General features: G+C 33.4%; 1 pseudogene; it reads right to left on the bottom strand.

The window, feature by feature from the left end:
• The window catches only part of LOC143235773 (voltage-gated inwardly rectifying potassium channel KCNH2-like), a 38840-nt pseudogene that overhangs the window by 8467 nt on the left and 2431 nt on the right, over positions 1-27942 (bottom strand).

Below are 27942 nucleotides of genomic sequence, written 5' to 3'. Positions count from 1 at the left end.
CTGTTGAACAACCAGAAATACTACAAACAAATGACACAACGTATTACAGAAACATGTACAAACTGTTGAACAACCAGAAATACTACAAACAAATGACTCAACGTATTACAGAAACATGTACAAACTGTTGAACAACCAGAAATACTACAAACAAATTACTTAACGTATTACAGAAACATCTACAAACTGTTGAACAACCAGAAATACTTCAAACGAATGACACAACGTATTACAGAAACATGTACAAACTGTTGAACAACCAGAAATACTACAAACAAATGACTCAACGTATTACAGAAACATCTACAAACTGTTGAACAACCAGAAATACTACAAACAAATGACTCAACGTATTACAGAAACATCTACAAACTGTTGAACAACCAGAAATACTACAAACAAATGACACAACGTATTACAGAAACATCTACAAACTGTTGAACAACCAGAAATACTACAAACAAATGACACAACGTATTACAGAAACATCTACAAACTGTTGAACAACCAGAAATACTACAAACAAATGACTCAACGTATTACAGAAACATGTACAAACTGTTGAACAACCAGAAATACTACAAACAAATTACTTAACGTATTACAGAAACATCTACAAACTGTTGAACAACCAGAAATACTGCAAACGAATGACACAACGTATTACAGAAACATGTACAAACTGTTGAACAACCAGAAATACTACAAACAAATGACTCAACGTATTACAGAAACATCTACAAACTGTTGAACAACCAGAAATACTACAAACAAACGACTCAACGTATTACAGAAACATCTACAAAATGTTGAACAACCAGAAATACTACAAACAAACGACACAACGTATTACAGAAACATCTACAAACTGTTGAACAACCAGAAATACTGCAAACGAATGACACAACGTATTACAGAAACATGTACAAACTGTTGAACAACCAGAAATACATCAAACAAATGACTCAACGTGTCACAAAACATCTACAAACTGTTGAACAACCAGAAATACTACAAACAAATGACACAACGTATTACAGAAACATCTACAAACTGTTGAACAACCAGAAATACATCAAACAAATGACTCAACGTGTCACAGAAACATCTACAAACTGTTGAACAACCAGAAATACATCAAACAAATGACTCAACGTGTCACAGAAACATCTACAAACTGTTGAACAACCAGAAATACTACAAACAAACGACTCAACGTATTACAGAAACATCTACAAACTGTTGAACAACCAGAAATACTACAAACAAATGACTCAACGTATTACAGAAACATCTACAAACTGTTGAACAACCAGAAATACTACAAACAAATGACTCAAAGTATTACAGAAACATGTACAAACTGTTGAACAACCGGAAATACTACAAACAAATGACTCAACGTATTACAGAAACATCTACAAACTGTTGAACAACCAGAAATACTACAAACAAATGACTCAACGTATTACAGAAACATGTACAAACTGTTGAACAACCAGAAATACTACAAACAAATTACTTAACGTATTACAGAAACATGTACAAACAGTTGAACAACCAGAAATACTACAAACAAATTACTTAACGTATTACAGAAACATGTACAAACTGTTGAACAACCAGAAATACTACAAACAAATGACTCAACGTATTACAGAAACATCTACAAACTGTTGAACAACCAGAAATACTACAAACAAATGACTCAACGTATTACAGAAACATGTACAAACTGTTGAACAACCAGAAATACTACAAACAAATGACTCAAAGTATTACAGAAACATGTACAAACTGTTGAACAACCAGAAATACTACAAACAAATGACTCAACGTATTACAGAAACATGTACAAACTGTTGAACAACCAGAAATACTACAAACAAATTACTTAACGTATTACAAAAACATCTACAAACTGTTGAACAACCAGAAATACTACAAACAAATGACACAACGTATTACAGAAACATCTACAAACTGTTAAACAACCAGAAATACTGCAAACGAATGATACAGCGTATTACAGAAACATGTACAAACTGTTGAACAACCAGAAATACTACAAACAAATGACTCAAAGTATTACAGAAACATCTACAAACTGTTGAACATTATTATTTTCAGATTCGTTTATTCCTATTTTAATTGAAATATTTTACAGCAAAACACTCTCATAAATTTCCAATATTATGTAACGGATAAATTGATCAGTTTGTTATGTAATTCTTACAGATTTTCTTCATGAAGAAATCCACTCTACCAGAAAGTGTACAAAACTTAGTCAAGTTCTAGATTTTAATTCTAGCGTTTAGAATTCAAAAACTACCATTATCTTTGTGTTACAATTACTTCCCTCCATCAAAGTGATTTAAAGTTGGTATTGTTGGTTGTTTCTAACCTACTTTGTTAAAGTTGGTATTGTTGGTTGTTTCTAACCTACTTTGTTAAAGTGGGTATTGTTGATTATTTCTTACCTACTTTGTTAAAGTTGGTATTGTTGGTTATTTCTAACCTACTTTGTTAATGTTGGTATTGTTGGTTCTTTCTAACCTACTTTGTTAAAGTGGGTATTGTTGATTATTTCTTACCTACTTTGTTAAAGTTTGTATTGTTGGTTATTTCTAACCTACTTTGTTAAAGTTGGTATTGTTGGTTATTTCTAACCTACTTTGTTAATGTTGGTATTGTTGGTTATTTCTAACCTACTTTGTTAATGTTGGTATTGTTGGTTATTTCTAACCTACTTTGTTAATGTTGGTATTGTTGGTTATTTCTAATCTACTGTGTTGAAGTTGGTATTGTTCGTTATTTCTAACATACTTTGTTAAAGCTGGTATTGTTGGTTATTTCTAACCTACTTTGTTAAAGTTGGTATTGTTCGTTATTTCTAACCTACTGTGTTAAAGTTGGTATTGTTCGTTATTTCTAACCTACTGTGTTAAAGTTGGTATTGTTGGTTATTACTAACATACTTTGTTAAAGTTGGTATTGTTGGTTATTTCTAACCTACTTTGTTAAAGTTGGTATTGTTGGTTATTTCTAACCTACTTTGTTAAAGTTGGTATTGTTGGTTATTTCTAACCCACTTTGTTAAAGTTGGTATTGTTGGTTATTACTAACATACTTTGTTAAAGTTGGTATTGTTGGTTATTACTAACATACTTTGTCAAAGTTGGTATTGTTGGTTATTACTAACATACTTTGTTAAAGTTGGTATTGTTGGTTATTTCTAACCTACTTTGTTAAAGTTGGTATTGTTCGTTATTTCTAACAATCTGTGTTAAAGTTGGTATTGTTCGTTATTTCTAACCTACTTTGTTAAAGTTGTAATTGTTCGTTATTTCTAACAAACTGTGTTAAAGTTGTAATTGTTCGTTATTTCTAACAAACTGTGTTAAAGTTGGTATTGTTCGTTATTTCTAACAAACTGTGTTAAAGTTGTAATTGTTCGTTATTTCTAACAAACTGTGTTAAAGTTGTAATTGTTCGTTATTTCTAACAAACTGTGTTAAAGTTGTAATTGTTCGTTATTTCTAACAAACTGTGTTAAAGTTGTAATTGTTCGTTATTTCTAACAAACTGTGTTAAAGTTGGCATTGTTCGTTATTTCTAACCTACTGTGTTAAAGTTGGTATTGTTGGTTATTTCTAACCTACTGTGTTAAAGTTGGTATTGTTGGTTATTACTAACATACTTTGTTAAAGTTGGTATTGTTGGTTATTTCTAATCTACTGTGTTAAAGTTGGTATTGTTCGTTATTTCTAACCAATTTGTTAAAGTTGGTATTGTTGATTATTTCTAACCTACTTTGTTAATGTTGGTATTGTTCGTTATTTCTAATCTACTGTGTTAAAGTTGGTATTGTTCGTTATTTCTAACCAATTTGTTAAAGTTGGTATTGTTGGTTATTTCTAACCTACTTTGTTAAAGTTGGTATTGTTGGTTATTTCTAATCTACTGTGTTAAAGTTGGTATTGTTGGTTATTTCTAACCAATTTGTTAAAGTTGGTATTGTTGGTTATTTCTAATCTACTGTGTTAAAGTTGGTATTGTTCGTTATTTCTAACCAATTTGTTAAAGTTGGTATTGTTGGTTATTTCTAACCTACTTTGTTAATGTTGGTATTGTTTGTTATTTCTAACATCTAGTCTGTCTATTTTATCAAACCATACATTAACAAATACCTGTAATTCACTGTGTTATAGTATTATTATAACTTCACTGTGTTAGAGAAGGTATCAATGAATATCTCTATTGTGTAAGAACAGGTATCAATTATTGTCTGCAGTTCATTGTGTTAATGACGGTGTTATTAGTTATTCCTAGTCCAGTGTTTCACGGTGTGTTCTCTTCCATAGAATAGGATGTTCGATGGAATATGAAATTTACAGTAGGATAAGATGCTTCATATTGTGTCACACTTACGATAAGGTAAGATTATTTGTGCAACGTGATACATAAGATAAGGTAAGAGTTTCGTAAGTATCAAACTTAGGACATTCCATACAATGTGACACTCATGATAGGATAAGATGCTTTGTACAGTGTGACACCTACAGCCGTAACATAAAGCAAGCAGCAACAAAGATAGTTAAGAAATGAAGGAAAACGACTGATGAATGTTGATTGGAATGCGACTGTTTTTGGAAATTCGTCCAATTCGAAAGTGAGACGAAGCTCTGTATATACATATGTAATCATCAGAATATTAAGCACTAACCAGATCATGTCAAATACGCAACAAATATGAAAATGAAAGAAAAGATTAACAAAACAAAGAACAGAAAAAAATAAAACATTTGGAATTGTTTTTTTGTCAAAGCTACTCAAGCGCATCTTTCACAGAGATAGACCAGAGGAAAGGTAACCAGTACACATCACCCACCGTTTGGGTTACCAGCGAAGTGGGATTGACTGTTACAATATAACGCTCCCACGGCTGAAAGGGTTAGCATATTCGGTGGCGGGTTTCGATCCTGCAAATACAGATGCGTCCGAACAGCAGACTTCGCCAGGCTATAAAGTTTTAAAACATAAAAACTGTAGAATATCATATCAGGAAATGTTTATAGACATTTTTAAACTATCGATTCCCCCGGTGGGATAACAGTAAATGTATGGATTCGCCACTCTAAAAGATCCGAGTTCGATTCATCCAGCTGTACAGAAAACGTATAGCCCACTGGGTGTAGCTTTGCGGAAATAAACAACAAAATGTACTGATAATTAACTGTACGTATTTTTCAACTAGTTAAAACAAAAGACTTTTACCAAAGACGTCAGATAAAAAAAACTCGTTTTAACTAAAAATATAAGGTAATGTAATGTATTTTAGCTGCAAAAGTGTAACACAACCAACACTAGTTAGGGTTATGAGCTACACGAGTAATAAATTTCTTAACCCTACACTTGACCTTTCGTTTTCAAGTTATTTTGTATTTGATCTCCTCAAAAGTAGGCTTAGAATTCTAGCAACGTCCACGCAATATTAGGCTTGAGGGTTTACGCTATTCATTCGCTACCTGTGAAGAAATGTCGTTTTTGAGTTTTTCATACCCCGATATCTACAGTAGATTTGGAGGGTTTGACTTTCACTGTTCCTTACACAATCCACGTAATGGAGAGTCAGCGGAAGGTTTTTCAAGACGACGAGTGCAAGACTGACATTGTCAACCTTTACAAAAACTTGTTACAATGTCAGACAATACAACGCAATCACTGCGATCGGAGATATAAAATACAAGTATGATGAAGGAAGTAGTTCTCATAAAGTGCGGTCAACCCTCAGTTAACCCTATAAAGTAGATAACAACATATCTAATTTTATAATTAATAGGATAAGAGATGGCCATAAATAACTCAATACAATTTGCTACGGATTTATATATTTATATATCTGAGACGATCGACTTCTGGATTGCGTCTTTACAAATGTAATGAATTACTGGTTGCTATAGCAACCACAACGCCACAGCGACAGCAGACGAATGTCCGTGCATGTGTAGTTCTGAGAAACTCGACGTCTGTACACTGCCTCACTGTAGTGGATACGTCAGCTCTACTATAAGATTTGAAACGATTCCTCACTTTTCTAAGTGCAATCATTACACACGAAGTCACCCCGTAAAATACAAGTCATGTGACTAGTCTATCGTGACTTACAAGCATGGGAACTCAGATATGAAAGACATAGACGTATTCTAAAGTCACTGTATTACTAACGTTACCTTGGTATGCCATTTCGGCGTAAAAAACAAAAAATGAAACGAGTCACCAACCTTCCCCGAGAACTCAATGTTGGAAAATCGTGAAACAACTGTAGGTTTTAATATGCGATCTTTCAACATATACTAAGCCTAATTTAGTAGGAAAATTTCAAATATATGAAGTATTCCTCCTACCATTTTATTTTTGTGGATTAGTTACCAATCTGAAATTCTGTTCCATGACTAATTTATTAATCGTTGTGTAAACTAAACAACTTCGTAAGTAACTACTACCGATATTATTTTTATATATAACCTTATTTACTGCTGCTCTAAATATTGTTATATGTTAACAAGACAGATCCAACATTCAGAACTACATGAATTATTGTTATATGTTAACAAAACAGATACAACATTCAGAACTACATGAATTATTGTTATATGTTAACAAGACACATACAACATTCAGAACTACATGAATTGTTGTTATATGTCAACAAAACAAATACAACATTCAGAACTACATGAATTGTTGTTATATATCAACAAAACAAATACAACATTCAGAACTACATGAATTGTTGTTATATGTTAACAAAACAGAAACAACATTCAGAACTACGTGAATTATTGTTATATGTTAACAAAACAGAAACAACATTCAGAACTACATGAATTATTGTTATATGTTAACAAAACAGATACAACATTCAGAACTACATGAATTATTGTTAAAGGCTAACAAAACAGATACAACATTCAGAACTACATGAATTATTGTTAAAGGCTAACAAAACAGATACAACATTCAGAACTACATGAATTATTGTTAAAGGCTAACAAAACAGATACAACATTCAGAACTACATGAATTATTGTTAAAGGCTAACAAAACAGATACAACATTCAGAACTACATGAATTATTGTTAAAGGCTAACAAAACAGATACAACATTCAGAACTACATGAATTATTGTTATATGTTAACAAAACAGATACAACATTCAGAACTACATGAATTATTGTTAAAGGCTAACAAAACAGATACAATACTCACTGCTACTTTATCTATTATTGTATGTATTCAGATATACACAACTAGTTTAACTGTTGTTACTGTAAGCCAGACAGATACAATATTCACTACTACTTTATGTTTATAACAGCGAGACAGCAGTAATACGGTTTAAACACCGAAATTTGTCAGGCATTTGAAACCAATAAGCCTAAAAACTATAGCTCACGTGACTTCTATAATAAAATCAGATATATTAGCAGTTGTAGTTGTCTGATTCGCAAACAATCTTTTAACATATGTTACCTCTGTGTTTAATAAACGTGTTGTGACACATGATTACACGAGCTGTACAATCTTTTAACATATGTTACCTCTGTGTTTAATAAACATGTTGTGACACATGATCACACAAGCTGTACAATCTTTTAACATATGTTACCTCTGTGTTTAATAAACATGTTGTGACACATGATTACACGAGCTGTACAATCTTTTAACATATGTTACCTCTGTGTTTAATAAACATGTTGTGACACATGATCACACAAGCTGTACAATCTTTTAACATATGTTACCTCTGTGTTTAATAAACATGTTGTGACACATGATTACACGAGCTGTACAATCTTTTAACATATGTTACCTCTGTGTTTAATAAACATGTTGTGACACATGATCACACAAGCTGTACAATCTTTTAACATATGTTACCTCTGTGTTTAATAAATATGTTGTGACACATGATCACACAATCTGTACAATCTTTTAACATATGTTACCTCTGTGTTTAATAAACATGTTGTGACACATGATCACACAAGCTGTTGATAAAACGTGACAGATTCTGTCCCTCTCTCTCAATCTTTGTGTGTGTGTGTGTCTCTTACAGCATCGGGCTATCTGCTGAGTTCACGGAGGGAATCGAACCCCTGATTTTAGCGTAGACTTACCTCTTTCAAACTATCTGTCTATTTTTTCTTTTGTTTATGATCGTAGCTATATTTACTCATGTTCGAAACTAAGTTCTTCAAATCATAGTTCCACTCGAAAACTGTCAGATCCAAAGATCGTAATCGTTTTGGAGTCACGCATAAAATGAGAAAAGAAATGGAGAGAAAAAATGCTTTGCGAAGTTTATTGAACAGTCAATCACCATGGCAACCTCCAAGGCAGATTTCAGTAACTACATATCTGTTGTCTATTCTTTAACGTGCAGGTAGTCCTTGTGTAACTTTGCGCGAAATTCAAAACAAACAAGCTCTTCTGTGACACTGTCTACATGAGTATAGATTTCTTATATTGATTTTGTGTTTTCCACCCGACTGCCACGTGAATTTAAAAAGTCTCACTTTAGACACGAAGCGATCGAACACCAACGAGAAGTAGACACTGTGGAGAATATAATCAGTAAATATACGACCAGAAACTGAAGTATTAAGACTTACCTTTGTGTAAAGGTCTTAAGCTGAGAACAGCAAAAACCACTTTTACTTTGTTATCATTAAATCACTGTAACTATCCCATGATTGAAACACAGACTGTGTTTGTTATAAGTTGAACAAAGAACATATGGAAGATAAGGAACTGTGGAGAGTCTGCTGGTAATAATACAGAACGTTTGTTTTTTATTTATTCGGTGAAAATTTTAGAGCACATAACGTTAGGAAAATCCTGGATTTCAGAACTTAGTCTGGGAAACATTTTGGTGGTGTGATTCTTAAAGTTCTCTGGTTCTCTTTCTATCATTTAAATTATAAAGAGTTATGAACATTTGGAGATAACTGTCCATTAGCATCTTCAAATTCTCCATAGTTTCCAGGCTATACACACAAAACAACAACAACAACAACAAAACAACACAGGAGAGGCCTCACATAATGATGCGCAATACAAGAACTGTTTCCTCAGCTCTATAAAGCCGTTTCCTCGGCAGTTCTCGTGAATTTTGTCGTTACTAACGGAATGTGAAAGACTCAAGAAAGCTTATTCTCCGCTGCTAGGTGGCTACATGTAGTACTTAGCCGTATTATAAGTAAATACACTATCTTGTACAAGACGGGTATAGTCTCTTCACATTAATGAAGAACAAATTTTGTTTGTTACTTTCTTTCAGGTTAACTGAACAAGACCTTTTGGGAGAGAATAATTTTGGTTCTAATTTGAAAACCGTGACATCTCTCTGTAGCTCACCCAATTTCCTGAATATGGTGCCCCCTAGTGGCACAGCGACATGTCTTCTGACTCACAACACTATAAACCGAGTTTCGATACCGGTGGTGGGCAAAGCACAGATAGCCTATTGTGTATCTTTGTGTTTAATTTCAAACAAACGACAGTGTGTGCGTGTTTTCTTATAGCAAAGCCACATCGAACTATCTGCTGAGTCTACCGAGGGGAATCGAACCCCTGATTTTAGCATTATAAATCCATAGACTTACCGCTGTACTAGTGGAAGACCCAAACAAACGAAGATAATTATATTATATTATATTATATTATACCGTGTGTTTGATTTGAATTTCACGCAAAGCTACACGAGAGTTTAGCAGGAAAGTCAGTTAGTCATCACCACTTACCGCCAACTCGTGAACTACTCTTTTACCAGCATATAGTGAGATTAACCGTCACACTATAATGCTCACACGACTACAAAGGCGAGCATGTTTAATGTGACGGGAATTCGAACGTGCAACTCTCATTTGGCGAGTCGAGCGCCCTAACCACCTGACCATGCTTAGGGCCTTACTCTTAAACAGCAGTAAATCAGAAAAATATAAAAATGTCAGCAAGAAGGATTTTATTTCCTCAGCGAGGTATCTATGTTGCAATATCACTGAGACCCTGTATTATATTAAGACTTATTTTTAGTTTTAAAGTGGCATTCAATCGAATCAATAATTTCAAGCCAGAAGATTTGATGAAATGCTAAAATCGATGCTGGTATTCTGACCTCATTAGATATCGACTGATTGAAATCTTATTTAGCTGTTCGTGGTTTAATGCTGTCAGTTCTTTTTCAAAAGTAAATTTAACTGAAACTCTAAAACACCCAAGAAAGAAAGTAACTTATAATAATAAAAAGAAAATTTTCGAAACCAGTTGTTTATCAATTTGTCTCATTTTTTAAATGGTAAGTTTCAGTACTTACGAAACACTACTTAAGCCTATCTCCCGCTGCTATCAACTCTGAGCTGCTGCCCATAGGGAAAGCAGCTGACCAACAGCATCTACTCTCGATATAACCTTTACAGACGAAAAGTGGGACTGACTGTAATATTATCACGTTCGCATGATTGAAAAACAAAACAAAAAGACAAGCGTGTTTGGAACCGGGTTTTGATCCCGTGTCCCACAACCCACATGATCAGTAAAAAAACACAAAAACAAATGGATAATTTCTGTAACATAGTCACAAAAAATCATAAATAACGAAAATAAACATAACTTGTGGAGACAATAAACAAGTTCGAATTATTCATAAATATTCATAAGAAATAAAAACCATACACTTAAAGGTAATAATGTAAAAAGTGGTAATTTCACCACACCCCTACCGGAGGTTTTTCAACACAGTTCAACAAGAAACGTTTTTGTACCAAGATTTGAACCTGGCACTGATGGATAACCAGCGACCACTTCTGTGACAATTAACTACAGCTGCTGTATGAAACAGGAATTTTTATAGTCAGCCAGTAAGAGCACGTGATCAGATAAACAATTTCATCTCTCAAAAGATCAGATACAACAGTTTTGATGCTGGATTAACTAAATAATACGCTTGGACTAACCAAGAAAAGGAAAAGTTTCACCTGTTAGTTTTCAGTGTAGGAATCTTTTTAATTTGCTTCCTTCGTGGGATTCAAAAAACCTTTTTATGAATGTGTACACTACGGAAATGTTCTAAAGATAGTGAGTTTTCAGTCGATTGAATTTGATGAAACGTCACGTCTCATTGCTAGTGTTAACAACAAGTCTACGTGAAGTTTGATTAACGTAATGGACGAACGTTCAGGAACGTGTTACGTCACCAGGAGCAAAACAAATAGAAAAAGAGAAATTTTATGAAATATTTTAGGCCTAACAATTTTTTTTTTTTAACATTTTAACAATAATTTCTATCCCATACTTAAACAACCTAATCTCGTATATATTTTATTCATTTCAGGTAATGAATTTCAATAAATATTTTATTCGTTTCGGTAGATGAGTTTATATTTACTTATTTTAAACTTTCATTCACTGGTTCATTCATGTAGTAAATTAGTTGATATTCTACATATTTCCCCTTAGTGTCGCTGTATTACACAAATTTCAGTGATATTTTATAAGAATTAAAAGGTAAAATGTAAACCAGACTGAACATTCACGATCTTCATGATAAAGTGAAATATTTTATGCAAATATAACAGTACTGCTTCTCTTACAGTACCTACGAAACACAATGACAGTAGTTAATCTAACTTCTGTATACAGGTGATAAACGGTAAGCCTAAATGTCATTCGGACTTACTACCTTAAAGAATATGGTACAAACAAAAGATACTGTCAGTATCCATGGTTCAATGTACTGTGTACACATCATAGAAGGTGCTTGTTAAGAAGTAGTGGTTAGTGTATCTGTACGTGTTTATACCACCTTCAAATACGCAGTTTATACAAATTCGTCAATTAGTCCACTTTGTTGAGTGTCACTACCGCATATTTAAGAAAATTTTTCAAGTGGTTTGGGGCCTAAAACAAATTTACTTTCTTGTAGTCAGTCAGTTTCACTCGCCCAAGGTAAATGCCCAGTATGTATGGAGTAAACTATTTAAGCCGTTGAAATTATGTCTCCATCTGCAGAATACGCGTTCTTTCTTCAGGAAACTCAGGTAATCAACAGTTTTACATCCTCATGCACTACCTGGTGGTGTTTTTGTAAAACAACAAACTAGTATGGGGAATAGTACGAGAGAAACCAAACCAGAGAGGTGACCTCATGCACTACCTGGTGGTGTTTTGTAAAACAACAAACTAGTATGGGGAATAGTACCAGAGAAACCAAACCAGAGGTGACTTCATGCACTACCTGGTGGTGTTTTTTGTAAAACAACAAACAAGTATGGGGAATAGTACCAGAGAAACCAAACCAGAGAGGTGACCTCATGCACTACCTGGTGGTGTTTTTGTAAAACAACAAACTAGTATGGGGAATAGTACCAGAGAAACCAAACCAGAGAGGTGACCTCATGCACTACCTGGTGGTGTTTTTTGTAAAACAACAAACTAGTATGGGGAATAGTACCAGAGAAACCAAACTAGAGAGGTGACCTCATGCACTACCTGGTGGTGTTTTTGTAAAACAACAAACAAGTATGGGGAATAGTACCAGAGAAACCAAACCAGAGAGGTGACCTCATGCACTTCCTGGTGGTGTTTTGTAAAACAACAAACAAGTATGGGGAATAGTACCAGAGAAACCAAAGCAGAGAGGTGACCTCATGCACTTCCTGGTGGTGTTTTTTGTAAAACAACAAACAAGTATGGGGAATAGTACCAGAGAAACCAAACCAGAGAGGTGACCTCATGCACTTCCTGGTGGTGTTTTTTGTAAAACAACAAACAAGTATGGGGAATAGTACCAGAGAAACCAAAGCAGAGAGGTGATTTTCTGCAGGAGTTTAATTCAAAATTACTTTAAAGGGTATAGATAGAGCAGCGGCGGCTTGGTATAGTAGCTATACGTCAACATAGCTCAAACAAACGATTTAGGCTCACTCTAGGGGTTACATGATAATGTTAAACACCAGCTAGGGACACATTACTGTAAAAGGCTGAGAACCACTGCATAAAACTGATGGTTCCCAATCACCAGTCCACGAAAAATTTCAATCGTTTGTAAGATGGTTTTAAAAAAGAACAAGTTTTAAAATACGACTTATAATAAAGTACATCGTTTAACAACGTAATTTAACATACTTTACGAGTGATCCATAAAGTTTAATATTATATAAAGCAGTCCTTGATAACAACGTAATTTAACATACTTTACGTGTGATCTATAAAGTTTAATATTATATAAAGCAGTCCTTGATAACAACGTAATTTAACGTACTTTACGTGTGATCTATAAAGTTTAATATTATATAAAGCAGTCCTTGAAATTTTGGGCTCAGAACAAGCTATTTCTGACTTGGAGAAAATCACATTTAAACCATATGTAGCTACGAATATTAACAGCGCATTTGCAAGACCCTACGAACACTGTTATTGAGCTTTCCCAGAGGGCTGTTGGGTTTCTACTATATTTAATACTGACTTACTGTATTGCTGTCACCAAAATACTCGTATCATAGTCATAAGATTTATAATACTAAAAACTGATTTCGATACCTGTGATGTACACAGCAGAGATAACCCGTTATGCAGCTTTGCACTTAATTTGACTTTAGTTTATCAATTGTTTGGAACTAATCACAAAGCTATACAATGGGCTAGCTGTGCTCTGCCCATCACGGGTATCAAAACTCTGTTTCTAGCGACGTGAGCATGTAAACATATCGTTGTGCCGATGCGGGGACTTTGCCGTTAGAATTTGAGCTGTATACCGAAGTAAACTGTACTCAGAAACAAAACAAGCATTCTAAACTCAACATTTTATTATTAAGATCATTAATTCCGTATAGCTAGTTCTTTTACGTTATATTCTGTATCATATCCCCATCCATCTGGCTTGTTATTAATTAATCACCCACTGCAATATTAAAACTATTGTTTAATCTCAAACCACTAGTCTTTCTTGGTTACTAATTTCTTAGAATTATTTCGGGTGAAACAGGTAACCCCGTTTTTCTAGTTAATTCAACCCTTCTCTTGTGTAAAATTTCTATAATACAAAACTACGTTCTCTGTCGAAAAAAAATTCCCATTCGTTCACTTCCAAACTTTAAAAAAATATATATTATTAATATAATATATAATAATAATATATATTATTCGGCGAAGACCATAACTCCTCATTAATAAATCATTTCACCAAGGATGTGAATCCTTTTATTTCTTACTAACGCCCTCTTCAGTACTTTTTATCAGCTGTTTTACTATATTTAGAAAAATAATACTCTCTTAAAGACAGGCAGTACGTATAACATTAGTGGTAGCAATACCCGCATTATAAAAGCCTTGCACATTTTTCCGGTTCCGGTTCATAATAAAAAAGAAATGGAGTCTTTGTTATTGTTATTACATTGCTGTCTTATTGTTGGTAATGTACCTCGGTTCGTAACGTACGCTCTTAAACTCAATTTCTTTTTAAGCCTAACAAAACAACACTGACCTATCTTGTTTCGAATTCAAACATTTTTGTTTCCCAATACGCTCTAGTAACGTTATATAATGTAATATTCCTTCTTTGAACCTGCAAATTTTTAATATTTTAGCTGTATCAAGTTTCGTGTCTATCTATAATTTTCTTTTTATACACTTAGGAACTTCAGGAAACTACCACATGCACTGCTGGCCAAATTCTTAAGACCAATGAACAAAGAGTAAAAATATGCATTTTGCATTGTCAGACTCAACCATTTATTTGAGTAGAGCTTCGAAAGATGAAAATAAGAAAAGGGAAAATGTGAACACTATGAAATTAGTCTAAATACTAGCTGGTCAAAAGTTTAAGACCATACTGAAATGAAGCGTTAATCGATAAACACGTAACGAATCTTTCAGCAGGACAACGCTGCAATCCACAATGCCCGCAGGACAAAGGACTTTTTCATGGCAAATAGCCTGATTCTTTTGGACCATCCAGCTTATTCGCCCGAACAAAGAGCGTAGATCCTGGGGGGACGGGTGGAATACATCCTCCCTTCATTTTAGGTGGAGGTATGGTGCATACAATCATCCCCCCCTACAGTTTGGTCTGTTGAATTGTTTTATTGCATCACAGGCCTACAAACTGTGTGTTTGTTTTTGTGATTCTCGTGTTCTTACCAATCGAATTACATAATTAGGCCTAGATGTAGGCTTTTTCAGTAGCCGAAATGTACATCTTTAATATAGACGTGCTTCTAAGCTTTTCGATCTAAGCGATAGTTCGTGTCAGTTAGTAGGCCTAAGTATACATGCAAGGATTGCAAGCAGTATCACAGAATCTACCTACGTCTTGTACGTAGTGTAAGATTAAGTAAAATTTTCATCACAACAGATTGAACAGAGTATGAAATTCGAAAATATTACTCCCAAGCGTAAACTCCTGTGATCTAGATCTGGCAGGCCATTTGTAGCTTGTAGCTGCATCAATCTTATGTGTATATTGTGCGATTTTCCTACGCCATTTGTTCTTATGCATGTCTAGCCGCTTTTATTGTCGAACGCCTTACTCTCCTTAGCTGTCGAAGCGCTGACCATAGCGTACGTTTAGGGTACAGTTAACGACAGGTTCGGGCCGCTCGGATCCAGACGCGCCCTACATACCCCCCCCCTCCGCTCCCTTTAGTGTGAGCCTCGATTTTACAACAGGACTCATTAGACCTGTGTTTGTAGCCCTCATTAATCCATGAAATTTCAGATTATTACTGCCCTCTAATAAAGTGCTGGTGCTTTATGGTAAAAGAACAATATGTTCTCTTATCATAGATAGTAAAAATATTGTATTTTCTTGTACAATTAGAACACAAAAGGAGCGATTTCAACGGCCTGAAGCCTCTACTCGAATTGTATTGCTAGTTTTTGTTTAGGTTTTATTTAATAGACGTGCTTATAAACATTATATCACAACGTGTTTGATGAGCTTTAACAGGGATATAATATAATTGTGATTGTTTAAGTATTTTCGAGAAACTTACAATTACTTGTGTTGTAACTAGCACACATTATTGTCCCAGCGATGCCCAGGTGGTCAGTCGGCTCGGTAGTCACTGTGAGGTTCGCGCGTTCGACTTAAATACATTGTATAGTTCAGTCCTACTTCCATTCTGTTCTATCTTCATTAGTTGTACGTTAGAGTTTTTCAATAAAGACTGTATTTTAGCCTGTTGAGTCATCTGGAAACAGATTCCAATTATGACAAGCAAGCGTCTGAAACTTTCCGATATTAGACAGTTCTACAAGCCAGTTATTGGTACTACAAGTGACAATGTAGATGTAGATAATCCAACAATCTCAAGCAAAGGAATAGAAACTTGTTATACAGAGAAAATACCATGTTCATCAGAGGACGAGTCTGAAAATGCTTGTGTAACTATTGCACATCATGAACCACGAGATAGTTGTAAAACAACTTTGTGCAGTAATGAAAAATCTGACACTCCACAGATACAGTGTGGAAAGCCATATCATCCAGACGCACAACTAATACCATAACAGAAAGCAAAATCTCAAAATATCAACTTCCAAGGCAAGTGGTTTGATGAGTTCCCATGGCTGCACTTCGACAATCAGACTCAAAAAGTCATATGCTTTCATTGTGCCAAGGAGGGAAATAGAGGCCTTTTACAGTGAAATTGAGAGGCCAGTGGAGTATACCTTCATATCCACTGGTTTTGCAACTGGAAAAGGCAAAACAGAAATTCAACCAACACCAATCCTCCTCTCAGCACAGATTCACTATATCTCCAGAAGGTTCACTTGATGTAACTCCAGTGACTGTCCAGCTACACGATGGAAAAAAGAAGCAACAGGAAGAATGCAAAAGAAGTCCAGCCAAAATATTCAGAAGTTTACGTTTCTTACTGCGTCAAGGTTTAGCATTATGTGGGCATACCGATACGGAGGGGAACATCCTGCAGTTAATGAAGCTCCTGGAAGAGGAAGATCCTGAGTTGACGGCCTACTTGTCAAAGAAAACCACATTCACATCACCCCAGGCTCAGAATGAAATAATGGAGATGTTCAGCCACCAAACACTGAGGAACATAGCACAAAGAGTGCAGCAAAGTAAAATCTTTGCATTAATGGTTGATGGCACTCAAGATGTTACAGGTGCCAAACAGGAAGCAATATACGATACGTAGATGAGAGCCTTGACGTCCACGAGACATTTTTTGGTTTGTACAGTGTTTCCAATACAACTGGTGAAACAATATCCTCGACTATACTTGATGTACTGACTAGACCCAATTTACCACTGTCAGAATTAAGAGCACAAACTTATGATGGAGCCGCTAACGTGAATGGTGCGTACAGTGGATGCCAGGCAAAAATAAAAGAGAAGCAACCGTCAGCTTTGTTTTTTCACTGCGGAGCACACAAGGCTAATTTAATAATGCAACATGCAGTTGAAGCTTGTGAATGTGTTCGAGATTCTATCCAGTGGGTACATGAACTTGATGTCTTGCTTCAGAGGTCAGACAAATAGAAGACAATCTTTGAAAATATTGTATCATCAGACAGTTACAATGGTCCAGTTAAATACATCCGCCCACTGTGTCCAACACGCTGGTTGTGCCACCTATCTGCAATTACATGTTCTAATGATCACTACAGTGACATTGTTGATTCTTTGTCTGGATTAGCAAATGAAAAATCAGAGGTAGCAGTGAAAGCACGAGGTCTGCCGGACAGATTTGACAAAGGAAAGACAGTTTTAGGATTGTTGATGGCTCAGCATCCAATAGCTGCATTAGAGGAACTAAACCGTGCATTCCAAGCAAAATCAGTGACAGTATCTGGCATGATCGAAACATCTGCAATGACAGTTGAGCAATTGCGATATTGCGAACAGAGAAAAATTACAACAAGATATTTGACGAAGCTGAGAAAAAAGGTAACTTCCCTAGATCTGGTGCCTATTGAACTACCACGCATTCACAGACCCCCCAAATGGATCACAGGTGATGACTCAGCACACCATTTTGCAACAGCTAGAGATTACTACAGAAGCCAATATTTTGCATTTGTGGACACAGTCATAGAACATCTAACCACTAGATTCAATGCAGACAACAATGACTTGAGACAATATCTGGCACTTGAGAACATGATCACATCTGGCAAGATTGACAACTCGGTTATAACATCTATCCAGAAATCTCTGAACAACGGCTCGAGTTTCAGTTGCCCATGTTCAAAGGAACAACAAAACCTATCTCTGAAAGGTGTGAAGGATGCTTACTGTGAAATGCATGAAACAAGACAGCAGATGTTTAGAGAAGTGTTTCTTCTCATGAAAATTTTGCTTGTATGTCCAGTATCCAGCTGCGAATGTGAACGCAGCTTTTCTACATTAAGACGGTTGAAGACGTGGTTATGGTCAATTATGTCTCAGTGTCGCCTCAACCATGTGGCAGTTTGTCACACTCACAAAGATGAGGTCGACAAGATAAATATAGAAGAGTTTATGAAAGAATTCATAAACAGATCACCACAAAGGAAGTTTACGTTTGGGAACATGTAGACTAGAGGACTAAATGAATCTTACTTCAATGAAAAGTATGAATAATTATGTGCTACATTGTATTGATGTGTACTTTTCAAGAGTTCACAAAGACATTTTAATTATTTTTATCAAACAACATGAACAGTTTTTTAGTAGATATAAACTTATCAAGGGTATTACTAATTTTATTAATATTTGAAAACGTAATTCATACAATGAAAGTTATTAGTAACCTTGTCAAGTATAATGGCCATCTTTTATACTGTGCAGTGTGCAGGAATAAATTCATGTGGCAGTTAATTTGTGACACATTTGTCTTTATTCTATTGACATTTTAAAACTGTTCACAACACCTCACTTATACAAACCTACATGGAAACCTTGAAGTATCGTGGCAACAAGATTACTCTGTGACTGCATGTTTACAGCTTTCAGGTTCACGTAATCAGAGATTACCAATTTCCAAATTGAACAGTCCACATAAGTGGTTGGAAAAATCATCCTCCCCCCTCCATCGGGTGTAAAAAATCTACGCCCCTGGCCCGAACTGAACCCCATTGAAAATGTTTGGGGTGGATGGCAAGGGAAGTCTATAGAAATGGACGTCAATTCCAAACTGTGCATGATCTTCGTGAAGCCATCTTCACCACTTGGAATAACATTCCAGCCAGCCTTCTGCAAACACTTATATCGACCATTCGCTTTGGCATGGTCACTACTGAGACCTCTTGTTGGGCATCTCCTACCCTGTTTTGGACTTCTTCTTGATATGGTCTTAAACTTTTGACCAGCTGGTATTTGGGCTAATTTCATAGTGTTCACATTTTCCCTATTAAATGCTAAAAAAAGTTTATTTTTATTTTCAATTTTCTTATTTTCATCATTCGAAGCTCTACTCAAATAAGCGGTTGAGTCTAACAACGCAAAATGCATATTTTTTCTTTATGTTCATTGGCTTTAAGATTTTGGCCAGCAGTGTATACAGAATCGGAGGAGAGCGAGCGTTGCCCAGTGGTTAACATGTCTAACGCTGGATTTAAGGGTTCGACTGTCGCGCCCTCTTTACCACAAAAATAATCACAATTGGACTACACAATGTGGGAAAGTAAGCGCATTATAAGCGCGACGATCAAATCTCAGTGATTAATCAAACAAGAATTGGCGGAGTGTGCTGGCGACTAGCTACCTTATCTCTAATCTGACATTCAAGACTAGAGAATAGTAAATGGAGATAGTTACCGAGTACTAGTTATATAGGAAAAACAAGCAAACAAACCCAGGAGGTATAGAATCCGGGATATTATCTCTTGTTTCACAATATCAAATTATAGCATATTTCTTCTCTGTGAACGAAAACCTTTATAATAAATTTATACAAGTTTTCAGTTGAAACTCTAAACAGATCTATGCAAAATTACGATTCTTGTCGAATTTTATATTTAAGTCAAATTATTTGGACTGAAAACTGCGATTCGGAATTTCACTATGTATTTAAAGTATTATTTCTAAGACGTCATAGGTGCCATCCTAAAAACTGAGTACAATAAGATAATCTCAAAAAAGACTTATAAGCGTAAAAAAATCGGGTTTCGATACCAGAATTGGACAGAGCACAAATAAACCATTGTGTAGTTCTTTGCCAAGAACAAACAAACAAATTAAAGTTAAAAACTTAGACCCGAATCTCACTCCTTTGGGGGAAAACAATTAGAGACATGAGAAAACAAATAAAAATAAAACAAATACAATTCAAACTAAAAAAAAACTGCAAGGTTGATGACTGTAAAGCCCACCAGGTGACTTAATTAAACTTTTAGGGTTGAAGCAGTGTAATGTACAACGGAAATTGATACTGGAGCAAATGTTTCAAGCTCAGAATACCTATGTGTAGACATAAATCATTAGGATGAAGTGACGGTTGGATATAATTCTAAGTAAACTGAAAAATAAAATAACTTGAAGGAGAAAATAATATTTTATCTGAAGGAAACCGTATGTTAACATTACACATGGATACCTGTAAACATATCTTATATCACTTAAAGAGAGAACTTAATGTTACATCTGGACTACCAGGAGGCAACATTATATTAACATTACAACTAGATACCAGTAAACAGATCTTAAATTATAAAAGATGGAACTTAATATTACATCTGGACCACTTAACCGACAGATGTTGTTCAATATAAACCCAGATCACTTGAAGGAAACGAAAGGGGGATTAAGATTATACCTGATATAATAAAACGGGACGACATACCTAAATGTTAGACATACATATATTGAAAAGTGTTCCTAACTTGAGAATACATGTCGAACGATCACATAGTGAGGGTTAGTTTAAATATAAATTTACATTATCGAAACGAAACTTTTCTGCGTAGGATAATGTAACGTTTCTCATATGTTAAAAATGTAATTCATATTAGTTCGTGTTTGGAGGAAATTTATGTGGTCGTCGTTAGTAGAATATTTAATTCGTCAGTATGGGCAGATCAGTTCGTGTAGCGATAAACATTACTAATGTTCCTCAAGCAGTTTAACGAAGAAGTGTTAACTGTATAACTGTATTCAAGTTTCAAAAGCACTTTTAGAATATAACTAATTTCACTCGAAAATCGAAGAATGTTTCCAAATAATATAAGTCAAAAATCGATTTATTAAATCTCCTTACTTCTATATTCCAACGTACTTAAAACATATATTAAATCTACTTATTTCTATATTCCAACGTACTTAAAACATATATTAAATCTACTTACTTGTATATTCCAACGTACTTAAAACATATATTAAATCTACTTACTTGTATATTCCAACGTACTTAAAACATATATTAAATCTACTTACTTGTATATTCCAACGTACTTAAAACATATATTAAATCTACTTACTTGTATATTCCAACGTACTTAAAACATATATTAAATCTACTTACTTGTATATTCCAACGTACTTAAAACATATATTAAATCTACTTACTTGTATATTCCAACGTACTTAAAACATATATTAAATCTCCTTACTTCTATATTCCAACGTACTTAAAACATATATTAAATCTCCTTATTTCTATATTCCAACGTACTTAAAACATATATTAAATCTCCTTATTTCTATATTCCAACGTACTTAAAACATATATTAAATCTCCTTATTTCTATATTCCAACGTACTTAAAACATATATTAAATCTCCTTATTTCTATATTCCAATGTACTTAAAAAACATATATTAAATCTCCTTATTTCTATATTCCAACGTACTTAAAACATATATTAAATCTCCTTATTTCTATATTCCAACGTACTTAAAAACATATATTAAATCTCCTTATTTCTATATTCCAACGTACTTAAAACATATATTAAATCTCCTTATTTCTATATTCCAACGTACTTAAAACATATATTAAATCTCCTTATTTCTATATTCCAATGTACTTAAAACATATATTAAATCTCCTTATTTCTATATTCCAACGTACTTAAAACATATATTAAATCTCCTTATTTCTATATTCCAATGTACTTAAAACATATATTAAATCTCCTTATTTATATATTCCAACGTAGTTAAAACATATATTAAATCTCCTTATTTCTATATTCCAACGTACTTAAAACATATATTAAACCTCCTTACTTCTATATTCCAACGTACTTAAAACATATATTAAACCTCCTTACTTGTATATTCTAACGTACTTAAAACATATATTAAATCTCCTTATTTCTATATTCCAACGTACTTAAAACATATATTAAACCTCCTTACTTCTATATTCCAACGTACTTAAAACATATATTAAACCTCCTTACTTGTATATTCTAACGTACTTAAAACATATATTAAATCTCCTTATTTCTATATTCCAACGTAGTTAAAACATATATTAAATCTCCTTACTTGTACATTCCAACGTACTTAAAACATATATTAAATCTCCTTATTTCTATATTCCAACGTACTTAAAACATATATTAAATCTCCTTATTTCTATATTCCAACGTAGTTAAAACATATATTAAATCTCCTTATTTCTATATTCCAACGTAGTTAAAACATATATTAAATCTCCTTATTTCTATATTCCAACGTACTTAAAACATATATTAAACCTCCTTACTTCTATATTCCAACGTACTTAAAACATATATTAAACCTCCTTACTTGTATATTCCAACGTACTTAAAACATATATTAAACCTCCTTATTTCTATATTTCAACGTACTTAAAACACATATTAAATCTCCTTACTTGTACATTCCAACGTACTTAAAACATATATTAAATCTCCTTATTTCTATATTCCAACGTACTTAAAACAAATATTAAATCTCCTTATTTCTATATTCCAACGTACTTAAAACATATATTAAATCTCCTTATTTCTATATTCCAACGTACTTAAAACATATATTAAATCTCCTTATTTCTATATTCCAACGTACTTAAAACAAATATTAAATCTCCTTATTTCTATATTCCAACGTACTTAAAACACATATTAAATCTCCTTACTTGTACATTCCAACGTACTTAAAACATATATTAAATCTCCTTATTTCTATATTCCAACGTACTTAAAACATATATTAAATCTCCTTATTTCTATATTCCAACGTACTTAAAACATATATTGCTCCTAATTCCTTTTCTAAAACTAATTTATAATAATTTTCATAATACTTCCCCTAAGTTCAAAAGTCCGTCTCAATTCTTTAAAAATTCAGGCTAATGAAGTAACTGTGACCTTAACTGTTTTCAAGTTTCAAAGTTTTAATAAAACATTGTTTTAAATTGAATATGCTAATGAAATATTGACCTTAATTACTTTGAAGTTTCAAACTTTTGAGGAAATGTTGATTTTAATTTTTTTATAACCTTTAACATAGTTATAATAGCTTGTTATCAACTACTTCATCATGTAAAATATATGATACTCTTCTTTCACCATATTAAAATAGTGATGATATCAATTGTTTAAGTTATAATAAACATCTTTCTGTTTTCATTATTCTAAAATCCAATGGTATAATTAAATCAGTATTTATAAGTTTTGATAAAAGATTTGTCTTAATTATTTATAAGTAAAATAAATACGTTTTTTATTCAGATACTTTCAAATTTCAAGTTTCAAATCAATGATCAACCACTGGTGTTAAATGAATGACATTTATTAACTAAAACAGTGTCTCCAAGTTTCTAAAGTAGTGAAGAAACAATAGACAGAATTATTTCGAATTTTCACAGTATGCTGATGAAACATGGTTTAAATTAGTATAAATTTTCACCGTAATGGCGAAACTTGGTTTTAATCACTTCAAGGTTTCAGTTATTTCCTACTTAAAAATACAAAGAAAACATGGTTTTAATTATTCCCAAGTTTGAAAATACTGATGAAACATGGTTTTATTTATTCTCAAAAGTATCATGTTGTTACATATTCTATATTTTATAAAACGAATTTTAAGAAAATAATCGTTTGAGTTTCAAGTTCAACATGATGTTCCTCTGTAATCTTTAATTTCACGGTATAATGGAGCTTCAGTATTAACTTTCTCTTGTAAAAACACCAAACAGACCAACATGTAGTCGTAATCACCGTTAATTGACGGGTAAACTTTAATATCTTTCTACTTTCTGTTATTCATCTCCAAGTGTATGACAGACCAACAGTGAAAGTCTGGTCTCAAAACTTAAATTATTGTATAACCTTTATCTTAACTAATTTGTACTTCAGGGTTAGCATGGCCAGGTGGTAAATTTTTGTTTGTTTTGATTTCGCGCAAAGCTACTCGAGGGTTATCTGCGTTAGCCGTCCCTAATTTAGCAGTGTAAGACTAGAGGGAAGGCAGCTAGTCATCACCACTCCACTGCCAACTCTTAGGCTACTTTTACCAACGAATAGTGGGATTGATCCCACATTATAACGCCCCTGAAAGGGGAGCATGTTTGGCGCGACGGGATGCGAACCATGGCCAAGGTGGTTAAGAGGTTCGACTCGTAATCTAAGGATCGCGGTTTCGAATCACTGTCATACCAAACATACTCACTCTTTCACCCGTGGGGGCGTTACAAAGTGAGAATCAATCCCAGTATTTGTTGATAAAAAATATCCCAACAGTTAGTGAGAGGTAATAATGAGTAGGTGCTAAATTAGGGAAGACTAATGCAGATAGCCCTCGTGCAGCTTTGTGCGAAATTCAAATAAATATTTTGTATTTTATAACCCGGAAACTCAGTGATTAATAATATTCGCTTCCTACATCTAATAGCAACTATAACTGTATTATTATTTACTTTGCATTTAGACAGAATTTTAACAAAGTTTCACGTCTTTGAAAATGCGAATAGAAAACGTTCTTGACTAATATTTTCATTCGATGAAAGTGAGGCTTCAGAAATACTGAAAATGGCCGAAATAAGACCAAAAGAAACCCATAAGCGATTTTCTCAATGTTTCCTTCACATGGAATTTTAATACTTTTAAAATACTATAATTTCCAAATTATAAATATTATCCAAGATAAAAAAAAAAGGTTTAACGACTTGACATCGTGGGCTTATAGGCCTTTGGTTAACCGATATTTGTTTTAAAACAACTTATTGTTTAATGAATTGACTTCAATTAGAAAAGAACTAACTTACTGTTTTCAGTTTTTACGGATATATAAAGCTTAGAACATCAGAGTGGACAATGGTCTTACGTACTGTACAAGTTACGACATTTTCTGTACTTTGCAAGTTCAACACTTAAAAACAATCGCCAAGTCAATGTGAACGGTAGCGACGCCACTGTAAGTCCAATATTTAAATAAAAATATTTTTAAAATTCTAAATAAAACAGTTTATTAAAATCACTTGTTACGCGAAGAAACACAGGGTAAAATTTTGGTCGTAAGATTCAGCTTCACTGTAATTCAAAAATATGCGAACAATATTATACAAAAAATAATAATTCATAGGTTTTATATCAAACAAAAAACAATATTTCATGTTAATATTGTGTTTGTTACAAATTGTCACAAATAATTTAACAGTGAAAGCCTATGAATGCTGATAAACTATTTCTGTAGTTAGCCCCAACCGATTAATGTGTCTAAACTACTTAATTTCAAATGCCAAAAAAATATTAAAATATAGCATATTAAAACAATAAGGAAGTAATTGGTTGAGCACTATTTTGTTGTATCGTCATTATTTAGGACCTATTAATAAAAAAAAATACGTTTCGAAGTCTACTACTTGAAGTAACTCGCATATATAATTTCACAAACATATATACATATACTTATAGAAATTTATATGTGTATCTATTTACATACGAGGATATATAACTTCACGTTTTTAGTAGTTACAAGAGGAAAGGATACTTTTACTCAGACACAAAATATAGAAAGAAAATAAGTCTATATACATCATCGGTTCCCTGTAATGATTATAAAACATTTATAAGTATAATTTTACTACTGAACAGCAGGAAAAATTTTAAAGAAACATAACAAATATATAGTGTGAATGTACATAATTATTGAGAAGGTCATTTTCAGTGCCAATATGGTACTTCAGACTAAAAAATGAAAAAAAATAATAAAAGTTGGCATTTGTCCGGTTTTTTTGTGCAGTTACTATAAAAGTCACTATAATTTTACATTTTTCCTTAAAAAATTAACTTTATCTCTTGAGGATATACGAAAGCAGATGTAATAAAAGTCGTTGTTTTAAAGCAAATATTCATATTGAAATTATAAATATTAAAGAAAATAATATTAAATACGTCAGAGTTACGAGAGAAATAAAAATTGGAAAACAGACTAGAATAATAATCAATAATGACACGAACAAATAACAACCAGTGTATTTTTGCAGACAAAATATTTGGGTTATTTAAGCCTTAAATAACAAGAAAATATCCATTAATCAGGTATCTATTTAAATATATATATATATATATTTCGCAATAAGATCCTGAAATTATCTAACAAGTTAAGCCTTACAGTACTTACTTAAATTGTCAAACTTGCGGATAATAGAATCGATGAACGTGTTTTGAGGGGCTACATGCCCCTACACAAAGGCATTGTAACTCAAGGATAAGACTAGCGCTGGTAAAAAATACCCACATTAAAAAAACGCCATACTGGTAATGAATATGTGGAGAATCTCCACGCTAGAAGAACAAAAAAGCGCTGGTATCGCAACATACGGACCCTACTGACTGTACTACCCTGGTTCTATAATCTTTTCCATGCCGGCTGAGAACGTGCAGCAAGCAGCTACGTCATCGATCTTGGACTTGGTACACGTATATATATATACGTGGACAGCACTAGGCAACAGAAACAAACATAGCTCGTGTAATAAATAACAGAAAATATTTTTCTTGTTTGTCGAGGTTATGATTATATTATCAAACACCGCTGTTAGTCACATATGTATATTTTTTTCTCTTCAGTTGACCAACTAAATAATTATCGAAATTATCCTTGTTAAAATACACAACCATTCCACTGTCTACTCTCGATTGAGATTACTCAAAGTTAAACCTATTTTGCAGATAAATACAAACGGGCACATATCTTGATTTTGAAACGCTACCTAGTGTTAAGTTCAAGATAAATGTTTAATTGTGAGAATTGTCAACACTCAAGCCTTGAGGTTTGAGCGTCCATATTTTCATGAGGAGAAGGCAGAACAAAGATTTTGATTATTTTGTTCGCTTATAACATCAATTACTCAGTATTACATCAAACGTTGACTACAATAAATTAATTAACAAAGAAAAGTGTTCACTGTTGCTATTTTTTTCAAACTGAGAATTATTGCAGAGTTCAAAATTCAGAATCGATTAGATCGAGTTGAAAGCTACGCAATGCGACGGAAGCCCCAAACTGACAGATCAAACTGACAGATACCAAACTCGCAGATACCAAACTGGCAGATATCAAACTGACAGATACCGAACTGACAGATATCAAACGGGGACAGATACCCACCTCAAACTGACAGATTCAAACTGACAGACTATCAAACTGACATATTTCAAACTCTCTGACAGATATCAAACTGACAGATATCAAACTGACAGATACCAAACTGACAGATATCAAACTGAAAGATACCAGAACTGAAAGATACAAACTGACAGATACCAAACTGACAGATATCAAACTGACAGATATCCAACTGACATATTATCAAACTGACAGATACCAAACTGACATAGATATCAAACTGACAGATACCAAACTGACATATATCAAACTGACAGATACCAAAACTGACAGATATATCAAACTGACAGATACCAAACTGACAGATATCAAACTGAGATATTATCAAC

Source organism: Tachypleus tridentatus, chromosome 12 (assembly GCF_004210375.1).
Source record: "Tachypleus tridentatus isolate NWPU-2018 chromosome 12, ASM421037v1, whole genome shotgun sequence".
NCBI lineage: Eukaryota > Metazoa > Arthropoda > Merostomata > Xiphosura > Limulidae > Tachypleus > Tachypleus tridentatus.
This window is presented reverse-complemented; position numbering and strand designations above follow the sequence as displayed.